We start from the raw sequence: 21709 nt of genomic DNA, 5'->3' as shown, positions 1-21709 counted from the left end.
AGAGAATGCCACTTCAAGCATCCTGATGCATGGAGAGAGAAGTTTTGTCAACCATCTGTATTGAACGGTAAGAGAAGTGCCCTGCCGAGAACACTAAGAGAGAGCGCCATCTAGAGACAACCTTCCAACTTCCATCTACCTTCATGAAGATGGATGTATTTTCCAAAAGTTTGTATTAAAACACAAGGCACGTGCTGTATGCTCACATAAGAACACCCTTTGTAGAAGATCTTCCAACTCACATCTTCTGTCATGAAGATGGAAGTACTTGCAGAAGTGTGAGTGAACGCATCAGGAGAGGTTCTAGCTAAGTAGCATTGAGAACCAAGTCTGTGTTGTAGGAAGGCAACAACGATCTAACGTCGTTACCCATGAATACGCACGCATTTCCCAAAACGTGTGTTGAAACTTCAGGAAAATGCCATAGACGTAACCCTCAGTAAGGAGAGGGAATGCAAAGTGTCTTCTACCTCCCGTCTGTCATGATGATGGAAGCTTGTTTCAGAGTGTGAATTTAAGGGTAAGGAAAGGGCCAGTAACCGATCTTTGAGAAAGATCACTGTATCGAAGCCATCTTCCATCTCACATCTTCGGATGTGAAGATGAAAACTTTTGCACAGGGGTGTAAGGAAATATAAGGAAAGTGCCACAGACTGAAATCTATGAAAGAACGCCGTACAGAAAGCATCTTGCATCCCACAATCTTCAGTCATGAGACCGGAAGCATGTGCAAAAGTGTACAAAAACATCAACATAAAGCACTTTGCTTAACGTGGTAGAAGAACACTGTGCAGCCACCATGTCTCAACTCATCACTCCTGTCGTGAAGATGGAGCTTTGTAAGGAAAGGGTAGTTAAGCAATCTTTGAGAAAGAATACTGTGTCGAAGCCCTCTTCCCTCTCACGTCTTCAGACGTGAATATGTAACCGTTTGCACAGGGGTGTAAGGAAATATAAGGAAAGTGCCACAGACTGAAATCTATGAAAGAACGCCGTACACAAAGCATCTTGCATCCCACAATCTTCAGTCACGAGAACGGAAGCATGGGTCAAAGTGTGGAGGAAAACATCAACATAAAGCAGTTTGCTTAACTCTGTAGAAGGGCACTCTGCAGCCACCACGTCTCAACTCACCACTCCTGTGGTGAAGATGGAAGCCTTGGCAAGAGTGTGCACGAGCACGTAAAGAAAGGGCCGTCCAGTTAATTCTGAGACCCAAATCTGTGTCGATAGACTACAACACCGAACCCACCTCCTGACGAATGAATCAACCAGGGATTTCTTCCCTGTGTGTGGAACCTTAAGGAAAGTGCCATAAACTTAACAGGAGATGAGGACACTGGATCGATTGCTTCTTACAACCCACGGCTTCTCTCTCGTAGACATAAACATTTGCCACGTTGGGTGGAAAGCAGAAGGAAAGTGGCTGAGACTTTGCTTCGAGAGAGGATCTTACCAAATCGATCCTTCGAGGCATGTCTTCTATCGTGTAGTGGGAAGCATTCAGATAAGTGCGTTTCTCAGCCTAAAGAAATGATTGTACACTTAACATTTGGAAAGAATTCTGTGGAAACCATCTGAAACTCACATTTTGTCTCATGAACCTGGAAGCATTGGCTCAAGGGTGAGGGAACATGTGACTCAGTGCGGTTTCCTAAACCCTGAGCACCGAGCCTCTGGTTAGAGAATGCCACTTCAAGCATCCTGATGCATGGAGAGAGAAGTTTTGTCAACCATCTGTATTGAACGGTAAGAGAAGTGCCCTGCCGAGAACACTAAGAGAGAGCGCCATCTAGAGACAACCTTCCAACTTCCATCTACCTTCATGAAGATGGATGTATTTTCCAAAAGTTTGTATTAAAACACAAGGCACGTGCTGTATGCTCACATAAGAACACCCTTTGTAGAAGATCTTCCAACTCACATCTTCTGTCATGAAGATGGAAGTACTTGCAGAAGTGTGAGTGAACGCATCAGGAGAGGTTCTAGCTAAGTAGCATTGAGAACCAAGTCTGTGTTGTAGGAAGGCAACAACGATCTAACGTCGTTACCCATGAATACGCACGCATTTCCCAAAACGTGTGTTGAAACTTCAGGAAAATGCCATAGACGTAACCCTCAGTAAGGAGAGGGAATGCAAAGTGTCTTCTACCTCCCGTCTGTCATGATGATGGAAGCTTGTTTCAGAGTGTGAATTTAAGGGTAAGGAAAGGGCCAGTAACCGATCTTTGAGAAAGATCACTGTATCGAAGCCATCTTCCATCTCACATCTTCGGATGTGAAGATGAAAACTTTTGCACAGGGGTGTAAGGAAATATAAGGAAAGTGCCACAGACTGAAATCTATGAAAGAACGCCGTACAGAAAGCATCTTGCATCCCACAATCTTCAGTCATGAGACCGGAAGCATGTGCAAAAGTGTACAAAAACATCAACATAAAGCACTTTGCTTAACGTGGTAGAAGAACACTGTGCAGCCACCATGTCTCAACTCATCACTCCTGTCGTGAAGATGGAGCTTTGTAAGGAAAGGGTAGTTAAGCAATCTTTGAGAAAGAATACTGTGTCGAAGCCCTCTTCCCTCTCACGTCTTCAGACGTGAATATGTAACCGTTTGCACAGGGGTGTAAGGAAATATAAGGAAAGTGCCACAGACTGAAATCTATGAAAGAACGCCGTACACAAAGCATCTTGCATCCCACAATCTTCAGTCACGAGAACGGAAGCATGGGTCAAAGTGTGGAGGAAAACATCAACATAAAGCAGTTTGCTTAACTCTGTAGAAGGGCACTCTGCAGCCACCACGTCTCAACTCACCACTCCTGTGGTGAAGATGGAAGCCTTGGCAAGAGTGTGCACGAGCACGTAAAGAAAGGGCCGTCCAGTTAATTCTGAGACCCAAATCTGTGTCGATAGACTACAACACCGAACCCACCTCCTGACGAATGAATCAACCAGGGATTTCTTCCCTGTGTGTGGAACCTTAAGGAAAGTGCCATAAACTTAACAGGAGATGAGGACACTGGATCGATTGCTTCTTACAACCCACGGCTTCTCTCTCGTAGACATAAACATTTGCCACGTTGGGTGGAAAGCAGAAGGAAAGTGGCTGAGACTTTGCTTCGAGAGAGGATCTTACCAAATCGATCCTTCGAGGCATGTCTTCTATCGTGTAGTGGGAAGCATTCAGATAAGTGCGTTTCTCAGCCTAAAGAAATGATTGTACACTTAACATTTGGAAAGAATTCTGTGGAAACCATCTGAAACTCACATTTTGTCTCATGAACCTGGAAGCATTGGCTCAAGGGTGAGGGAACATGTGACTCAGTGCGGTTTCCTAAACCCTGAGCACCGAGCCTCTGGTTAGAGAATGCCACTTCAAGCATCCTGATGCATGGAGAGAGAAGTTTTGTCAACCATCTGTATTGAACGGTAAGAGAAGTGCCCTGCCGAGAACACTAAGAGAGAGCGCCATCTAGAGACAACCTTCCAACTTCCATCTACCTTCATGAAGATGGATGTATTTTCCAAAAGTTTGTATTAAAACACAAGGCACGTGCTGTATGCTCACATAAGAACACCCTTTGTAGAAGATCTTCCAACTCACATCTTCTGTCATGAAGATGGAAGTACTTGCAGAAGTGTGAGTGAACGCATCAGGAGAGGTTCTAGCTAAGTAGCATTGAGAACCAAGTCTGTGTTGTAGGAAGGCAACAACGATCTAACGTCGTTACCCATGAATACGCACGCATTTCCCAAAACGTGTGTTGAAACTTCAGGAAAATGCCATAGACGTAACCCTCAGTAAGGAGAGGGAATGCAAAGTGTCTTCTACCTCCCGTCTGTCATGATGATGGAAGCTTGTTTCAGAGTGTGAATTTAAGGGTAAGGAAAGGGCCAGTAACCGATCTTTGAGAAAGATCACTGTATCGAAGCCATCTTCCATCTCACATCTTCGGATGTGAAGATGAAAACTTTTGCACAGGGGTGTAAGGAAATATAAGGAAAGTGCCACAGACTGAAATCTATGAAAGAACGCCGTACAGAAAGCATCTTGCATCCCACAATCTTCAGTCATGAGACCGGAAGCATGTGCAAAAGTGTACAAAAACATCAACATAAAGCACTTTGCTTAACGTGGTAGAAGAACACTGTGCAGCCACCATGTCTCAACTCATCACTCCTGTCGTGAAGATGGAGCTTTGTAAGGAAAGGGTAGTTAAGCAATCTTTGAGAAAGAATACTGTGTCGAAGCCCTCTTCCCTCTCACGTCTTCAGACGTGAATATGTAACCGTTTGCACAGGGGTGTAAGGAAATATAAGGAAAGTGCCACAGACTGAAATCTATGAAAGAACGCCGTACACAAAGCATCTTGCATCCCACAATCTTCAGTCACGAGAACGGAAGCATGGTTCAAAGTGTGGAGGAAAACATCAACATAAAGCAGTTTGCTTAACTCTGTAGAAGGGCACTCTGCAGCCACCACGTCTCAACTCACCACTCCTGTGGTGAAGATGGAAGCCTTGGCAAGAGTGTGCACGAGCACGTAAAGAAAGGGCCGTCCAGTTAATTCTGAGACCCAAATCTGTGTCGATAGACTACAACACCGAACCCACCTCCTGACGAATGAATCAACCAGGGATTTCTTCCCTGTGTGTGGAACCTTAAGGAAAGTGCCATAAACTTAGGTGTTGAGAACACTGGATCGATAGCATCTTACAACCCAGAGCTTCTGCCACGTAGACATAAACATTTGCCACGTTGGGTGGAAAGCAGAAGGAAAGTGGCTGAAACTTTGCTTCGAGAGAGGATCTTACCAAATCGATCCTTCGAGGCATGTCTTCTATCGTGTAGTGGGAAGCATTCAGATAAGTGCGTTTCTCAGCCTAAAGAAATGATTGTACACTTAACATTTGGAAAGAATTCTGTGGAAACCATCTGAAACTCACATTTTGTCTCATGAACCTGGAAGCATTGGCTCAAGGGTGAGGGAACATGTGACTCAGTGCGGTTTCCTAAACCCTGAGCACCGAGCCTCTGGTTAGAGAATGCCACTTCAAGCATCCTGATGCATGGAGAGAGAAGTTTTGTCAACCATCTGTATTGAACGGTAAGAGAAGTGCCCTGCCGAGAACACTAAGAGAGAGCGCCATCTAGAGACAACCTTCCAACTTCCATCTACCTTCATGAAGATGGATGTATTTTCCAAAAGTTTGTATGAAAACACAAGGCACGTGCTGTATGCTCACATAAGAACACCCTTTGTAGAAGATCTTCCAACTCACATCTTCTGTCATGAAGATGGAAGTACTTGCAGAAGTGTGAGTGAACGCATCAGGAGAGGTTCTAGCTAAGTAGCATTGAGAACCAAGTCTGTGTTGTAGGAAGGCAACAACGATCTAACGTCGTTACCCATGAATACGCACGCATTTCCCAAAACGTGTGTTGAAACTTCAGGAAAATGCCATAGACGTAACCCTCAGTAAGGAGAGGGAATGCAAAGTGTCTTCTACCTCCCGTCTGTCATGATGATGGAAGCTTGTTTCAGAGTGTGAATTTAAGGGTAAGGAAAGGGCCAGTAACCGATCTTTGAGAAAGATCACTGTATCGAAGCCATCTTCCATCTCACATCTTCGGATGTGAAGATGAAAACTTTTGCACAGGGGTGTAAGGAAATATAAGGAAAGTGCCACAGACTGAAATCTATGAAAGAACGCCGTACAGAAAGCATCTTGCATCCCACAATCTTCAGTCATGAGACCGGAAGCATGTGCAAAAGTGTACAAAAACATCAACATAAAGCACTTTGCTTAACGTGGTAGAAGAACACTGTGCAGCCACCATGTCTCAACTCATCACTCCTGTCGTGAAGATGGAGCTTTGTAAGGAAAGGGTAGTTAAGCAATCTTTGAGAAAGAATACTGTGTCGAAGCCCTCTTCCCTCTCACGTCTTCAGACGTGAATATGTAACCGTTTGCACAGGGGTGTAAGGAAATATAAGGAAAGTGCCACAGACTGAAATCTATGAAAGAACGCCGTACACAAAGCATCTTGCATCCCACAATCTTCAGTCACGAGAACGGAAGCATGGGTCAAAGTGTGGAGGAAAACATCAACATAAAGCAGTTTGCTTAACTCTGTAGAAGGGCACTCTGCAGCCACCACGTCTCAACTCACCACTCCTGTGGTGAAGATGGAAGCCTTGGCAAGAGTGTGCACGAGCACGTAAAGAAAGGGCCGTCCAGTTAATTCTGAGACCCAAATCTGTGTCGATAGACTACAACACCGAACCCACCTCCTGACGAATGAATCAACCAGGGATTTCTTCCCTGTGTGTGGAACCTTAAGGAAAGTGCCATAAACTTAACAGGAGATGAGGACACTGGATCGATTGCTTCTTACAACCCACGGCTTCTCTCTCGTAGACATAAACATTTGCCACGTTGTGTGGAAAGCAGAAGGAAAGTGGCTGAGACTTTGCTTCGAGAGAGGATCTTACCAAATCGATCCTTCGAGGCATGTCTTCTATCGTGTAGTGGGAAGCATTCAGATAAGTGCGTTTCTCAGCCTAAAGAAATGATTGTACACTTAACATTTGGAAAGAATTCTGTGGAAACCATCTGAAACTCACATTTTGTCTCATGAACCTGGAAGCATTGGCTCAAGGGTGAGGGAACATGTGACTCAGTGCGGTTTCCTAAACCCTGAGCACCGAGCCTCTGGTTAGAGAATGCCACTTCAAGCATCCTGATGCATGGAGAGAGAAGTTTTGTCAACCATCTGTATTGAACGGTAAGAGAAGTGCCCTGCCGAGAACACTAAGAGAGAGCGCCATCTAGAGACAACCTTCCAACTTCCATCTACCTTCATGAAGATGGATGTATTTTCCAAAAGTTTGTATGAAAACACAAGGCACGTGCTGTATGCTCACATAAGAACACCCTTTGTAGAAGATCTTCCAACTCACATCTTCTGTCATGAAGATGGAAGTACTTGCAGAAGTGTGAGTGAACGCATCAGGAGAGGTTCTAGCTAAGTAGCATTGAGAACCAAGTCTGTGTTGTAGGAAGGCAACAACGATCTAACGTCGTTACCCATGAATACGCACGCATTTCCCAAAACGTGTGTTGAAACTTCAGGAAAATGCCATAGACGTAACCCTCAGTAAGGAGAGGGAATGCAAAGTGTCTTCTACCTCCCGTCTGTCATGATGATGGAAGCTTGTTTCAGAGTGTGAATTTAAGGGTAAGGAAAGGGCCAGTAACCGATCTTTGAGAAAGATCACTGTATCGAAGCCATCTTCCATCTCACATCTTCGGATGTGAAGATGAAAACTTTTGCACAGGGGTGTAAGGAAATATAAGGAAAGTGCCACAGACTGAAATCTATGAAAGAACGCCGTACAGAAAGCATCTTGCATCCCACAATCTTCAGTCATGAGACCGGAAGCATGTGCAAAAGTGTACAAAAACATCAACATAAAGCACTTTGCTTAACGTGGTAGAAGAACACTGTGCAGCCACCATGTCTCAACTCATCACTCCTGTCGTGAAGATGGAGCTTTGTAAGGAAAGGGTAGTTAAGCAATCTTTGAGAAAGAATACTGTGTCGAAGCCCTCTTCCCTCTCACGTCTTCAGACGTGAATATGTAACCGTTTGCACAGGGGTGTAAGGAAATATAAGGAAAGTGCCACAGACTGAAATCTATGAAAGAACGCCGTACACAAAGCATCTTGCATCCCACAATCTTCAGTCATGAGAACGGAAGCATGGGTCAAAGCGTGGAGGAAAACATCAACATAAAGCAGTTTGCTTAACTCTGTAGAAGGGCACTCTGCAGCCACCACGTCTCAACTCACCACTCCTGTGGTGAAGATGGAAGCCTTGGCAAGAGTGTGCACGAGCACGTAAAGAAAGGGCCGTCCAGTTAATTCTGAGACCCAAATCTGTGTCGATAGACTACAACACCGAACCCACCTCCTGACGAATGAATCAACCAGGGATTTCTTCCCTGTGTGTGGAACCTTAAGGAAAGTGCCATAAACTTAACAGGAGATGAGGACACTGGATCGATTGCTTCTTACAACCCACGGCTTCTCTCTCGTAGACATAAACATTTGCCACGTTGTGTGGAAAGCAGAAGGAAAGTGGCTGAGACTTTGCTTCGAGAGAGGATCTTACCAAATCGATCCTTCGAGGCATGTCTTCTATCGTGTAGTGGGAAGCATTCAGATAAGTGCGTTTCTCAGCCTAAAGAAATGATTGTACACTTAACATTTGGAAAGAATTCTGTGGAAACCATCTGAAACTCACATTTTGTCTCATGAACCTGGAAGCATTGGCTCAAGGGTGAGGGAACATGTGACTCAGTGCGGTTTCCTAAACCCTGAGCACCGAGCCTCTGGTTAGAGAATGCCACTTCAAGCATCCTGATGCATGGAGAGAGAAGTTTTGTCAACCATCTGTATTGAACGGTAAGAGAAGTGCCCTGCCGAGAACACTAAGAGAGAGCGCCATCTAGAGACAACCTTCCAACTTCCATCTACCTTCATGAAGATGGATGTATTTTCCAAAAGTTTGTATTAAAACACAAGGCACGTGCTGTATGCTCACATAAGAACACCCTTTGTAGAAGATCTTCCAACTCACATCTTCTGTCATGAAGATGGAAGTACTTGCAGAAGTGTGAGTGAACGCATCAGGAGAGGTTCTAGCTAAGTAGCATTGAGAACCAAGTCTGTGTTGTAGGAAGGCAACAACGATCTAACGTCGTTACCCATGAATACGCACGCATTTCCCAAAACGTGTGTTGAAACTTCAGGAAAATGCCATAGACGTAACCCTCAGTAAGGAGAGGGAATGCAAAGTGTCTTCTACCTCCCGTCTGTCATGATGATGGAAGCTTGTTTCAGAGTGTGAATTTAAGGGTAAGGAAAGGGCCAGTAACCGATCTTTGAGAAAGATCACTGTATCGAAGCCATCTTCCATCTCACATCTTCGGATGTGAAGATGAAAACTTTTGCACAGGGGTGTAAGGAAATATAAGGAAAGTGCCACAGACTGAAATCTATGAAAGAACGCCGTACAGAAAGCATCTTGCATCCCACAATCTTCAGTCATGAGACCGGAAGCATGTGCAAAAGTGTACAAAAACATCAACATAAAGCACTTTGCTTAACGTGGTAGAAGAACACTGTGCAGCCACCATGTCTCAACTCATCACTCCTGTCGTGAAGATGGAGCTTTGTAAGGAAAGGGTAGTTAAGCAATCTTTGAGAAAGAATACTGTGTCGAAGCCCTCTTCCCTCTCACGTCTTCAGACGTGAATATGTAACCGTTTGCACAGGGGTGTAAGGAAATATAAGGAAAGTGCCACAGACTGAAATCTATGAAAGAACGCCGTACACAAAGCATCTTGCATCCCACAATCTTCAGTCACGAGAACGGAAGCATGGGTCAAAGCGTGGAGGAAAACATCAACATAAAGCAGTTTGCTTAACTCTGTAGAAGGGCACTCTGCAGCCACCACGTCTCAACTCACCACTCCTGTGGTGAAGATGGAAGCCTTGGCAAGAGTGTGCACGAGCACGTAAAGAAAGGGCCGTCCAGTTAATTCTGAGACCCAAATCTGTGTCGATAGACTACAACACCGAACCCACCTCCTGACGAATGAATCAACCAGGGATTTCTTCCCTGTGTGTGGAACCTTAAGGAAAGTGCCATAAACTTAACAGGAGATGAGGACACTGGATCGATTGCTTCTTACAACCCACGGCTTCTCTCTCGTAGACATAAACATTTGCCACGTTGGGTGGAAAGCAGAAGGAAAGTGGCTGAGACTTTGCTTCGAGAGAGGATCTTACCAAATCGATCCTTCGAGGCATGTCTTCTATCGTGTAGTGGGAAGCATTCAGATAAGTGCGTTTCTCAGCCTAAAGAAATGATTGTACACTTAACATTTGGAAAGAATTCTGTGGAAACCATCTGAAACTCACATTTTGTCTCATGAACCTGGAAGCATTGGCTCAAGGGTGAGGGAACATGTGACTCAGTGCGGTTTCCTAAACCCTGAGCACCGAGCCTCTGGTTAGAGAATGCCACTTCAAGCATCCTGATGCATGGAGAGAGAAGTTTTGTCAACCATCTGTATTGAACGGTAAGAGAAGTGCCCTGCCGAGAACACTAAGAGAGAGCGCCATCTAGAGACAACCTTCCAACTTCCATCTACCTTCATGAAGATGGATGTATTTTCCAAAAGTTTGTATGAAAACACAAGGCACGTGCTGTATGCTCACATAAGAACACCCTTTGTAGAAGATCTTCCAACTCACATCTTCTGTCATGAAGATGGAAGTACTTGCAGAAGTGTGAGTGAACGCATCAGGAGAGGTTCTAGCTAAGTAGCATTGAGAACCAAGTCTGTGTTGTAGGAAGGCAACAACGATCTAACGTCGTTACCCATGAATACGCACGCATTTCCCAAAACGTGTGTTGAAACTTCAGGAAAATGCCATAGACGTAACCCTCAGTAAGGAGAGGGAATGCAAAGTGTCTTCTACCTCCCGTCTGTCATGATGATGGAAGCTTGTTTCAGAGTGTGAATTTAAGGGTAAGGAAAGGGCCAGTAACCGATCTTTGAGAAAGATCACTGTATCGAAGCCATCTTCCATCTCACATCTTCGGATGTGAAGATGAAAACTTTTGCACAGGGGTGTAAGGAAATATAAGGAAAGTGCCACAGACTGAAATCTATGAAAGAACGCCGTACAGAAAGCATCTTGCATCCCACAATCTTCAGTCATGAGACCGGAAGCATGTGCAAAAGTGTACAAAAACATCAACATAAAGCACTTTGCTTAACGTGGTAGAAGAACACTGTGCAGCCACCATGTCTCAACTCATCACTCCTGTCGTGAAGATGGAGCTTTGTAAGGAAAGGGTAGTTAAGCAATCTTTGAGAAAGAATACTGTGTCGAAGCCCTCTTCCCTCTCACGTCTTCAGACGTGAATATGTAACCGTTTGCACAGGGGTGTAAGGAAATATAAGGAAAGTGCCACAGACTGAAATCTATGAAAGAACGCCGTACACAAAGCATCTTGCATCCCACAATCTTCAGTCACGAGAACGGAAGCATGGGTCAAAGTGTGGAGGAAAACATCAACATAAAGCAGTTTGCTTAACTCTGTAGAAGGGCACTCTGCAGCCACCACGTCTCAACTCACCACTCCTGTGGTGAAGATGGAAGCCTTGGCAAGAGTGTGCACGAGCACGTAAAGAAAGGGCCGTCCAGTTAATTCTGAGACCCAAATCTGTGTCGATAGACTACAACACCGAACCCACCTCCTGACGAATGAATCAACCAGGGATTTCTTCCCTGTGTGTGGAACCTTAAGGAAATTGCCATAAACTTAACAGGAGATGAGGACACTGGATCGATTGCTTCTTACAACCCACGGCTTCTCTCTCGTAGACATAAACATTTGCCACGTTGTGTGGAAAGCAGAAGGAAAGTGGCTGAGACTTTGCTTCGAGAGAGGATCTTACCAAATCGATCCTTCGAGGCATGTCTTCTATCGTGTAGTGGGAAGCATTCAGATAAGTGCGTTTCTCAGCATAAAGAAATGATTGTACACTTAACATTTGGAAAGAATTCTGTGGAAACCATCTGAAACTCACATTTTGTCTCATGAACCTGGAAGCATTGGCTCAAGGGTGAGGGAACATGTGACTCAGTGCGGTTTCCTAAACCCTGAGCACCGAGCCTCTGGTTAGAGAATGCCACTTCAAGCATCCTGATGCATGGAGAGAGAAGTTTTGTCAACCATCTGTATTGAACGGTAAGAGAAGTGCCCTGCCGAGAACACTAAGAGAGAGCGCCATCTAGAGACAACCTTCCAACTTCCATCTACCTTCATGAAGATGGATGTATTTTCCAAAAGTTTGTATTAAAACACAAGGCACGTGCTGTATGCTCACATAAGAACACCCTTTGTAGAAGATCTTCCAACTCACATCTTCTGTCATGAAGATGGAAGTACTTGCAGAAGTGTGAGTGAACGCATCAGGAGAGGTTCTAGCTAAGTAGCATTGAGAACCAAGTCTGTGTTGTAGGAAGGCAACAACGATCTAACGTCGTTACCCATGAATACGCACGCATTTCCCAAAACGTGTGTTGAAACTTCAGGAAAATGCCATAGACGTAACCCTCAGTAAGGAGAGGGAATGCAAAGTGTCTTCTACCTCCCGTCTGTCATGATGATGGAAGCTTGTTTCAGAGTGTGAATTTAAGGGTAAGGAAAGGGCCAGTAACCGATCTTTGAGAAAGATCACTGTATCGAAGCCATCTTCCATCTCACATCTTCGGATGTGAAGATGAAAACTTTTGCACAGGGGTGTAAGGAAATATAAGGAAAGTGCCACAGACTGAAATCTATGAAAGAACGCCGTACAGAAAGCATCTTGCATCCCACAATCTTCAGTCATGAGACCGGAAGCATGTGCAAAAGTGTACAAAAACATCAACATAAAGCACTTTGCTTAACGTGGTAGAAGAACACTGTGCAGCCACCATGTCTCAACTCATCACTCCTGTCGTGAAGATGGAGCTTTGTAAGGAAAGGGTAGTTAAGCAATCTTTGAGAAAGAATACTGTGTCGAAGCCCTCTTCCCTCTCACGTCTTCAGACGTGAATATGTAACCGTTTGCACAGGGGTGTAAGGAAATATAAGGAAAGTGCCACAGACTGAAATCTATGAAAGAACGCCGTACACAAAGCATCTTGCATCCCACAATCTTCAGTCATGAGAACGGAAGCATGGGTCAAAGCGTGGAGGAAAACATCAACATAAAGCAGTTTGCTTAACTCTGTAGAAGGGCACTCTGCAGCCACCACGTCTCAACTCACCACTCCTGTGGTGAAGATGGAAGCCTTGGCAAGAGTGTGCACGAGCACGTAAAGAAAGGGCCGTCCAGTTAATTCTGAGACCCAAATCTGTGTCGATAGACTACAACACCGAACCCACCTCCTGACGAATGAATCAACCAGGGATTTCTTCCCTGTGTGTGGAACCTTAAGGAAAGTGCCATAAACTTAACAGGAGATGAGGACACTGGATCGATTGCTTCTTACAACCCACGGCTTCTCTCTCGTAGACATAAACATTTGCCACGTTGTGTGGAAAGCAGAAGGAAAGTGGCTGAGACTTTGCTTCGAGAGAGGATCTTACCAAATCGATCCTTCGAGGCATGTCTTCTATCGTGTAGTGGGAAGCATTCAGATAAGTGCGTTTCTCAGCCTAAAGAAATGATTGTACACTTAACATTTGGAAAGAATTCTGTGGAAACCATCTGAAACTCACATTTTGTCTCATGAACCTGGAAGCATTGGCTCAAGGGTGAGGGAACATGTGACTCAGTGCGGTTTCCTAAACCCTGAGCACCGAGCCTCTGGTTAGAGAATGCCACTTCAAGCATCCTGATGCATGGAGAGAGAAGTTTTGTCAACCATCTGTATTGAACGGTAAGAGAAGTGCCCTGCCGAGAACACTAAGAGAGAGCGCCATCTAGAGACAACCTTCCAACTTCCATCTACCTTCATGAAGATGGATGTATTTTCCAAAAGTTTGTATTAAAACACAAGGCACGTGCTGTATGCTCACATAAGAACACCCTTTGTAGAAGATCTTCCAACTCACATCTTCTGTCATGAAGATGGAAGTACTTGCAGAAGTGTGAGTGAACGCATCAGGAGAGGTTCTAGCTAAGTAGCATTGAGAACCAAGTCTGTGTTGTAGGAAGGCAACAACGATCTAACGTCGTTACCCATGAATACGCACGCATTTCCCAAAACGTGTGTTGAAACTTCAGGAAAATGCCATAGACGTAACCCTCAGTAAGGAGAGGGAATGCAAAGTGTCTTCTACCTCCCGTCTGTCATGATGATGGAAGCTTGTTTCAGAGTGTGAATTTAAGGGTAAGGAAAGGGCCAGTAACCGATCTTTGAGAAAGATCACTGTATCGAAGCCATCTTCCATCTCACATCTTCGGATGTGAAGATGAAAACTTTTGCACAGGGGTGTAAGGAAATATAAGGAAAGTGCCACAGACTGAAATCTATGAAAGAACGCCGTACAGAAAGCATCTTGCATCCCACAATCTTCAGTCATGAGACCGGAAGCATGTGCAAAAGTGTACAAAAACATCAACATAAAGCACTTTGCTTAACGTGGTAGAAGAACACTGTGCAGCCACCATGTCTCAACTCATCACTCCTGTCGTGAAGATGGAGCTTTGTAAGGAAAGGGTAGTTAAGCAATCTTTGAGAAAGAATACTGTGTCGAAGCCCTCTTCCCTCTCACGTCTTCAGACGTGAATATGTAACCGTTTGCACAGGGGTGTAAGGAAATATAAGGAAAGTGCCACAGACTGAAATCTATGAAAGAACGCCGTACACAAAGCATCTTGCATCCCACAATCTTCAGTCATGAGAACGGAAGCATGGGTCAAAGCGTGGAGGAAAACATCAACATAAAGCAGTTTGCTTAACTCTGTAGAAGGGCACTCTGCAGCCACCACGTCTCAACTCACCACTCCTGTGGTGAAGATGGAAGCCTTGGCAAGAGTGTGCACGAGCACGTAAAGAAAGGGCCGTCCAGTTAATTCTGAGACCCAAATCTGTGTCGATAGACTACAACACCGAACCCACCTCCTGACGAATGAATCAACCAGGGATTTCTTCCCTGTGTGTGGAACCTTAAGGAAAGTGCCATAAACTTAACAGGAGATGAGGACACTGGATCGATTGCTTCTTACAACCCACGGCTTCTCTCTCGTAGACATAAACATTTGCCACGTTGTGTGGAAAGCAGAAGGAAAGTGGCTGAGACTTTGCTTCGAGAGAGGATCTTACCAAATCGATCCTTCGAGGCATGTCTTCTATCGTGTAGTGGGAAGCATTCAGATAAGTGCGTTTCTCAGCCTAAAGAAATGATTGTACACTTAACATTTGGAAAGAATTCTGTGGAAACCATCTGAAACTCACATTTTGTCTCATGAACCTGGAAGCATTGGCTCAAGGGTGAGGGAACATGTGACTCAGTGCGGTTTCCTAAACCCTGAGCACCGAGCCTCTGGTTAGAGAATGCCACTTCAAGCATCCTGATGCATGGAGAGAGAAGTTTTGTCAACCATCTGTATTGAACGGTAAGAGAAGTGCCCTGCCGAGAACACTAAGAGAGAGCGCCATCTAGAGACAACCTTCCAACTTCCATCTACCTTCATGAAGATGGATGTATTTTCCAAAAGTTTGTATTAAAACACAAGGCACGTGCTGTATGCTCACATAAGAACACCCTTTGTAGAAGATCTTCCAACTCACATCTTCTGTCATGAAGATGGAAGTACTTGCAGAAGTGTGAGTGAACGCATCAGGAGAGGTTCTAGCTAAGTAGCATTGAGAACCAAGTCTGTGTTGTAGGAAGGCAACAACGATCTAACGTCGTTACCCATGAATACGCACGCATTTCCCAAAACGTGTGTTGAAACTTCAGGAAAATGCCATAGACGTAACCCTCAGTAAGGAGAGGGAATGCAAAGTGTCTTCTACCTCCCGTCTGTCATGATGATGGAAGCTTGTTTCAGAGTGTGAATTTAAGGGTAAGGAAAGGGCCAGTAACCGATCTTTGAGAAAGATCACTGTATCGAAGCCATCTTCCATCTCACATCTTCGGATGTGAAGATGAAAACTTTTGCACAGGGGTGTAAGGAAATATAAGGAAAGTGCCACAGACTGAAATCTATGAAAGAACGCCGTACAGAAAGCATCTTGCATCCCACAATCTTCAGTCATGAGACCGGAAGCATGTGCAAAAGTGTACAAAAACATCAACATAAAGCACTTTGCTTAACGTGGTAGAAGAACACTGTGCAGCCACCATGTCTCAACTCATCACTCCTGTCGTGAAGATGGAGCTTTGTAAGGAAAGGGTAGTTAAGCAATCTTTGAGAAAGAATACTGTGTCGAAGCCATCTTCCCTCTCACGTCTTCAGACGTGAATATGTAACCGTTTGCACAGGGGTGTAAGGAAATATAAGGAAAGTGCCACAGACTGAAATCTATGAAAGAACGCCGTACACAAAGCATCTTGCATCCCACAATCTTCAGTCATGAGAACGGAAGCATGGGTCAAAGCGTGGAGGAAAACATCAACATAAAGCAGTTTGCTTAACTCTGTAGAAGGGCACTCTGCAGCCACCACGTCTCAACTCACCACTCCTGTGGTGAAGATGGAAGCCTTGGCAAGAGTGTGCACGAGCACGTAAAGAAAGGGCCGTCCAGTTAATTCTGAGACCCAAATCTGTGTCGATAGACTACAACACCGAACCCACCTCCTGACGAATGAATCAACCAGGGATTTCTTCCCTGTGTGTGGAACCTTAAGGAAAGTGCCATAAACTTAGGTGTTGAGAACACTGGATCGATAGCATCTTACAACCCAGAGCTTCTGCCACGTAGACATAAATATTTGCCACGTTGGGTGGAAAGCAGAAGGAAAGTGGCTGAAACTTTGCTTCGAGAGAGGATCTTACCAAATCGATCCTTCGAGGCATGTCTTCTATCGTGTAGTGGGAAGCATTCAGATAAGTGCGTTTCTCAGCCTAAAGAAATGATTGTACACTTAACATTTGGAAAGAATTCTGTGGAAACCATCTGAAACTCACATTTTGTCTCATGAACCTGGAAGCATTGGCTCAAGGGTGAGGGAACATGTGACTCAGTGCGGTTTCCTAAACCCTGAGCACCGAGCCTCTGGTTAGAGAATGCCACTTCAAGCATCCTGATGCATGGAGAGAGAAGTTTTGTCAACCATCTGTATTGAACGGTAAGAGAAGTGCCCTGCCGAGAACACTAAGAGAGAGCGCCATCTAGAGACAACCTTCCAACTTCCATCTACCTTCATGAAGATGGATGTATTTTCCAAAAGTTTGTATTAAAACACAAGGCACGTGCTGTATGCTCACATAAGAACACCCTTTGTAGAAGATCTTCCAACTCACATCTTCTGTCATGAAGATGGAAGTACTTGCAGAAGTGTGAGTGAACGCATCAGGAGAGGTTCTAGCTAAGTAGCATTGAGAACCAAGTCTGTGTTGTAGGAAGGCAACAACGATCTAACGTCGTTACCCATGAATACGCACGCATTTCCCAAAACGTGTGTTGAAACTTCAGGAAAATGCCATAGACGTAACCCTCAGTAAGGAGAGGGAATGCAAAGTGTCTTCTACCTCCCGTCTGTCATGATGATGGAAGCTTGTTTCAGAGTGTGAATTTAAGGGTAAGGAAAGGGCCAGTAACCGATCTTTGAGAAAGATCACTGTATCGAAGCCATCTTCCATCTCACATCTTCGGATGTGAAGATGAAAACTTTTGCACAGGGGTGTAAGGAAATATAAGGAAAGTGCCACAGACTGAAATCTATGAAAGAACGCCGTACAGAAAGCATCTTGCATCCCACAATCTTCAGTCATGAGACCGGAAGCATGTGCAAAAGTGTACAAAAACATCAACATAAAGCACTTTGCTTAACGTGGTAGAAGAACACTGTGCAGCCACCATGTCTCAACTCATCACTCCTGTCGTGAAGATGGAGCTTTGTAAGGAAAGGGTAGTTAAGCAATCTTTGAGAAAGAATACTGTGTCGAAGCCCTCTTCCCTCTCACGTCTTCAGACGTGAATATGTAACCGTTTGCACAGGGGTGTAAGGAAATATAAGGAAAGTGCCACAGACTGAAATCTATGAAAGAACGCCGTACACAAAGCATCTTGCATCCCACAATCTTCAGTCATGAGAACGGAAGCATGGGTCAAAGCGTGGAGGAAAACATCAACATAAAGCAGTTTGCTTAACTCTGTAGAAGGGCACTCTGCAGCCACCACGTCTCAACTCACCACTCCTGTGGTGAAGATGGAAGCCTTGGCAAGAGTGTGCACGAGCACGTAAAGAAAGGGCCGTCCAGTTAATTCTGAGACCCAAATCTGTGTCGATAGACTACAACACCGAACCCACCTCCTGACGAATGAATCAACCAGGGATTTCTTCCCTGTGTGTGGAACCTTAAGGAAAGTGCCATAAACTTAGGTGTTGAGAACACTGGATCGATAGCATCTTACAACCCAGAGCTTCTGCCACGTAGACATAAATATTTGCCACGTTGGGTGGAAAGCAGAAGGAAAGTGGCTGAGACTTTGCTTCGAGAGAGGATCTTACCAAATCGATCCTTCGAGGCATGTCTTCTATCGTGTAGTGGGAAGCATTCAGATAAGTGCGTTTCTCAGCCTAAAGAAATGATTGTACACTTAACATTTGGAAAGAATTCTGTGGAAACCATCTGAAACTCACATTTTGTCTCATGAACCTGGAAGCATTGGCTCAAGGGTGAGGGAACATGTGACTCAGTGCGGTTTCCTAAACCCTGAGCACCGAGCCTCTGGTTAGAGAATGCCACTTCAAGCATCCTGATGCATGGAGAGAGAAGTTTTGTCAACCATCTGTATTGAACGGTAAGAGAAGTGCCCTGCCGAGAACACTAAGAGAGAGCGCCATCTAGAGACAACCTTCCAACTTCCATCTACCTTCATGAAGATGGATGTATTTTCCAAAAGTTTGTATTAAAACACAAGGCACGTGCTGTATGCTCACATAAGAACACCCTTTGTAGAAGATCTTCCAACTCACATCTTCTGTCATGAAGATGGAAGTACTTGCAGAAGTGTGAGTGAACGCATCAGGAGAGGTTCTAGCTAAGTAGCATTGAGAACCAAGTCTGTGTTGTAGGAAGGCAACAACGATCTAACGTCGTTACCCATGAATACGCACGCATTTCCCAAAACGTGTGTTGAAACTTCAGGAAAATGCCATAGACGTAACCCTCAGTAAGGAGAGGGAATGCAAAGTGTCTTCTACCTCCCGTCTGTCATGATGATGGAAGCTTGTTTCAGAGTGTGAATTTAAGGGTAAGGAAAGGGCCAGTAACCGATCTTTGAGAAAGATCACTGTATCGAAGCCATCTTCCATCTCACATCTTCGGATGTGAAGATGAAAACTTTTGCACAGGGGTGTAAGGAAATATAAGGAAAGTGCCACAGACTGAAATCTATGAAAGAACGCCGTACAGAAAGCATCTTGCATCCCACAATCTTCAGTCATGAGACCGGAAGCATGTGCAAAAGTGTACAAAAACATCAACATAAAGCACTTTGCTTAACGTGGTAGAAGAACACTGTGCAGCCACCATGTCTCAACTCATCACTCCTGTCGTGAAGATGGAGCTTTGTAAGGAAAGGGTAGTTAAGCAATCTTTGAGAAAGAATACTGTGTCGAAGCCCTCTTCCCTCTCACGTCTTCAGACGTGAATATGTAACCGTTTGCACAGGGGTGTAAGGAAATATAAGGAAAGTGCCACAGACTGAAATCTATGAAAGAACGCCGTACACAAAGCATCTTGCATCCCACAATCTTCAGTCATGAGAACGGAAGCATGGGTCAAAGCGTGGAGGAAAACATCAACATAAAGCAGTTTGCTTAACTCTGTAGAAGGGCACTCTGCAGCCACCACGTCTCAACTCACCACTCCTGTGGTGAAGATGGAAGCCTTGGCAAGAGTGTGCACGAGCACGTAAAGAAAGGGCCGTCCAGTTAATTCTGAGACCCAAATCTGTGTCGATAGACTACAACACCGAACCCACCTCCTGACGAATGAATCAACCAGGGATTTCTTCCCTGTGTGTGGAACCTTAAGGAAAGTGCCATAAACTTAACAGGAGATGAGGACACTGGATCGATTGCTTCTTACAACCCACGGCTTCTCTCTCGTAGACATAAACATTTGCCACGTTGTGTGGAAAGCAGAAGGAAAGTGGCTGAGACTTTGCTTCGAGAGAGGATCTTACCAAATCGATCCTTCGAGGCATGTCTTCTATCGTGTAGTGGGAAGCATTCAGATAAGTGCGTTTCTCAGCCTAAAGAAATGATTGTACACTTAACATTTGGAAAGAATTCTGTGGAAACCATCTGAAACTCACATTTTGTCTCATGAACCTGGAAGCATTGGCTCAAGGGTGAGGGAACATGTGACTCAGTGCGGTTTCCTAAACCCTGAGCACCGAGCCTCTGGTTAGAGAATGCCACTTCAAGCATCCTGATGCATGGAGAGAGAAGTTTTGTCAACCATCTGTATTGAACGGTAAGAGAAGTGCCCTGCCGAGAACACTAAGAGAGAGCGCCATCTAGAGACAACCTTCCAACTTCCATCTACCTTCATGAAGATGGATGTATTTTCCAAAAGTTTGTATTAAAACACAAGGCACGTGCTGTATGCTCACATAAGAACACCCTTTGTAGAAGATCTTCCAACTCACATCTTCTGTCATGAAGATGGAAGTACTTGCAGAAGTGTGAGTGAACGCATCAGGAGAGGTTCTAGCTAAGTAGCATTGAGAACCAAGTCTGTGTTGTAGGAAGGCAACAACGATCTAACGTCGTTACCCATGAATACGCACGCATTTCCCAAAACGTGTGTTGAAACTTCAGGAAAATGCCATAGACGTAACCCTCAGTAAGGAGAGGGAATGCAAAGTGTCTTCTACCTCCCGTCTGTCATGATGATGGAAGCTTGTTTCAGAGTGTGAATTTAAGGGTAAGGAAAGGGCCAGTAACCGATCTTTGAGAAAGATCACTGTATCGAAGCCATCTTCCATCTCACATCTTCGGATGTGAAGATGAAAACTTTTGCACAGGGGTGTAAGGAAATATAAGGAAAGTGCCACAGACTGAAATCTATGAAAGAACGCCGTACACAAAGCATCTTGCATCCCACAATCTTCAGTCATGAGACCGGAAGCATGTGCAAAAGTGTACAAAAACATCAACATAAAGCACTTTGCTTAACGTGGTAGAAGAACACTGTGCAGCCACCATGTCTCAACTCATCACTCCTGTCGTGAAGATGGAGCTTTGTAAGGAAAGGGTAGTTAAGCAATCTTTGAGAAAGAATACTGTGTCGAAGCCCTCTTCCCTCTCACGTCTTCAGACGTGAATATGTAACCGTTTGCACAGGGGTGTAAGGAAATATAAGGAAAGTGCCACAGACTGAAATCTATGAAAGAACGCCGTACACAAAGCATCTTGCATCCCACAATCTTCAGTCATGAGAACGGAAGCATGGGTCAAAGCGTGGAGGAAAACATCAACATAAAGCAGTTTGCTTAACTCTGTAGAAGGGCACTCTGCAGCCACCACGTCTCAACTCACCACTCCTGTGGTGAAGATGGAAGCCTTGGCAAGAGTGTGCACGAGCACGTAAAGAAAGGGCCGTCCAGTTAATTCTGAGACCCAAATCTGTGTCGATAGACTACAACACCGAACCCACCTCCTGACGAATGAATCAACCAGGGATTTCTTCCCTGTGTGTGGAACCTTAAGGAAAGTGCCATAAACTTAGGTGTTGAGAACACTGGATCGATAGCATCTTACAACCCAGAGCTTCTGCCACGTAGACATAAATATTTGCCACGTTGGGTGGAAAGCAGAAGGAAAGTGGCTGAAACTTTGCTTCGAGAGAGGATCTTACCAAATCGATCCTTCGAGGCATGTCTTCTATCGTGTAGTGGGAAGCATTCAGATAAGTGCGTTTCTCAGCATAAAGAAATGA

This window comes from Ursus americanus, chromosome 16 (genome assembly GCF_024610735.1).
Source record: "Ursus americanus isolate L20-20 chromosome 16, mUrsAme1.1.p, whole genome shotgun sequence".
In the NCBI taxonomy this organism is placed as follows: Eukaryota; Metazoa; Chordata; class Mammalia; order Carnivora; family Ursidae; genus Ursus; species Ursus americanus.
Note: the sequence above shows the minus strand (reverse complement) of the source record.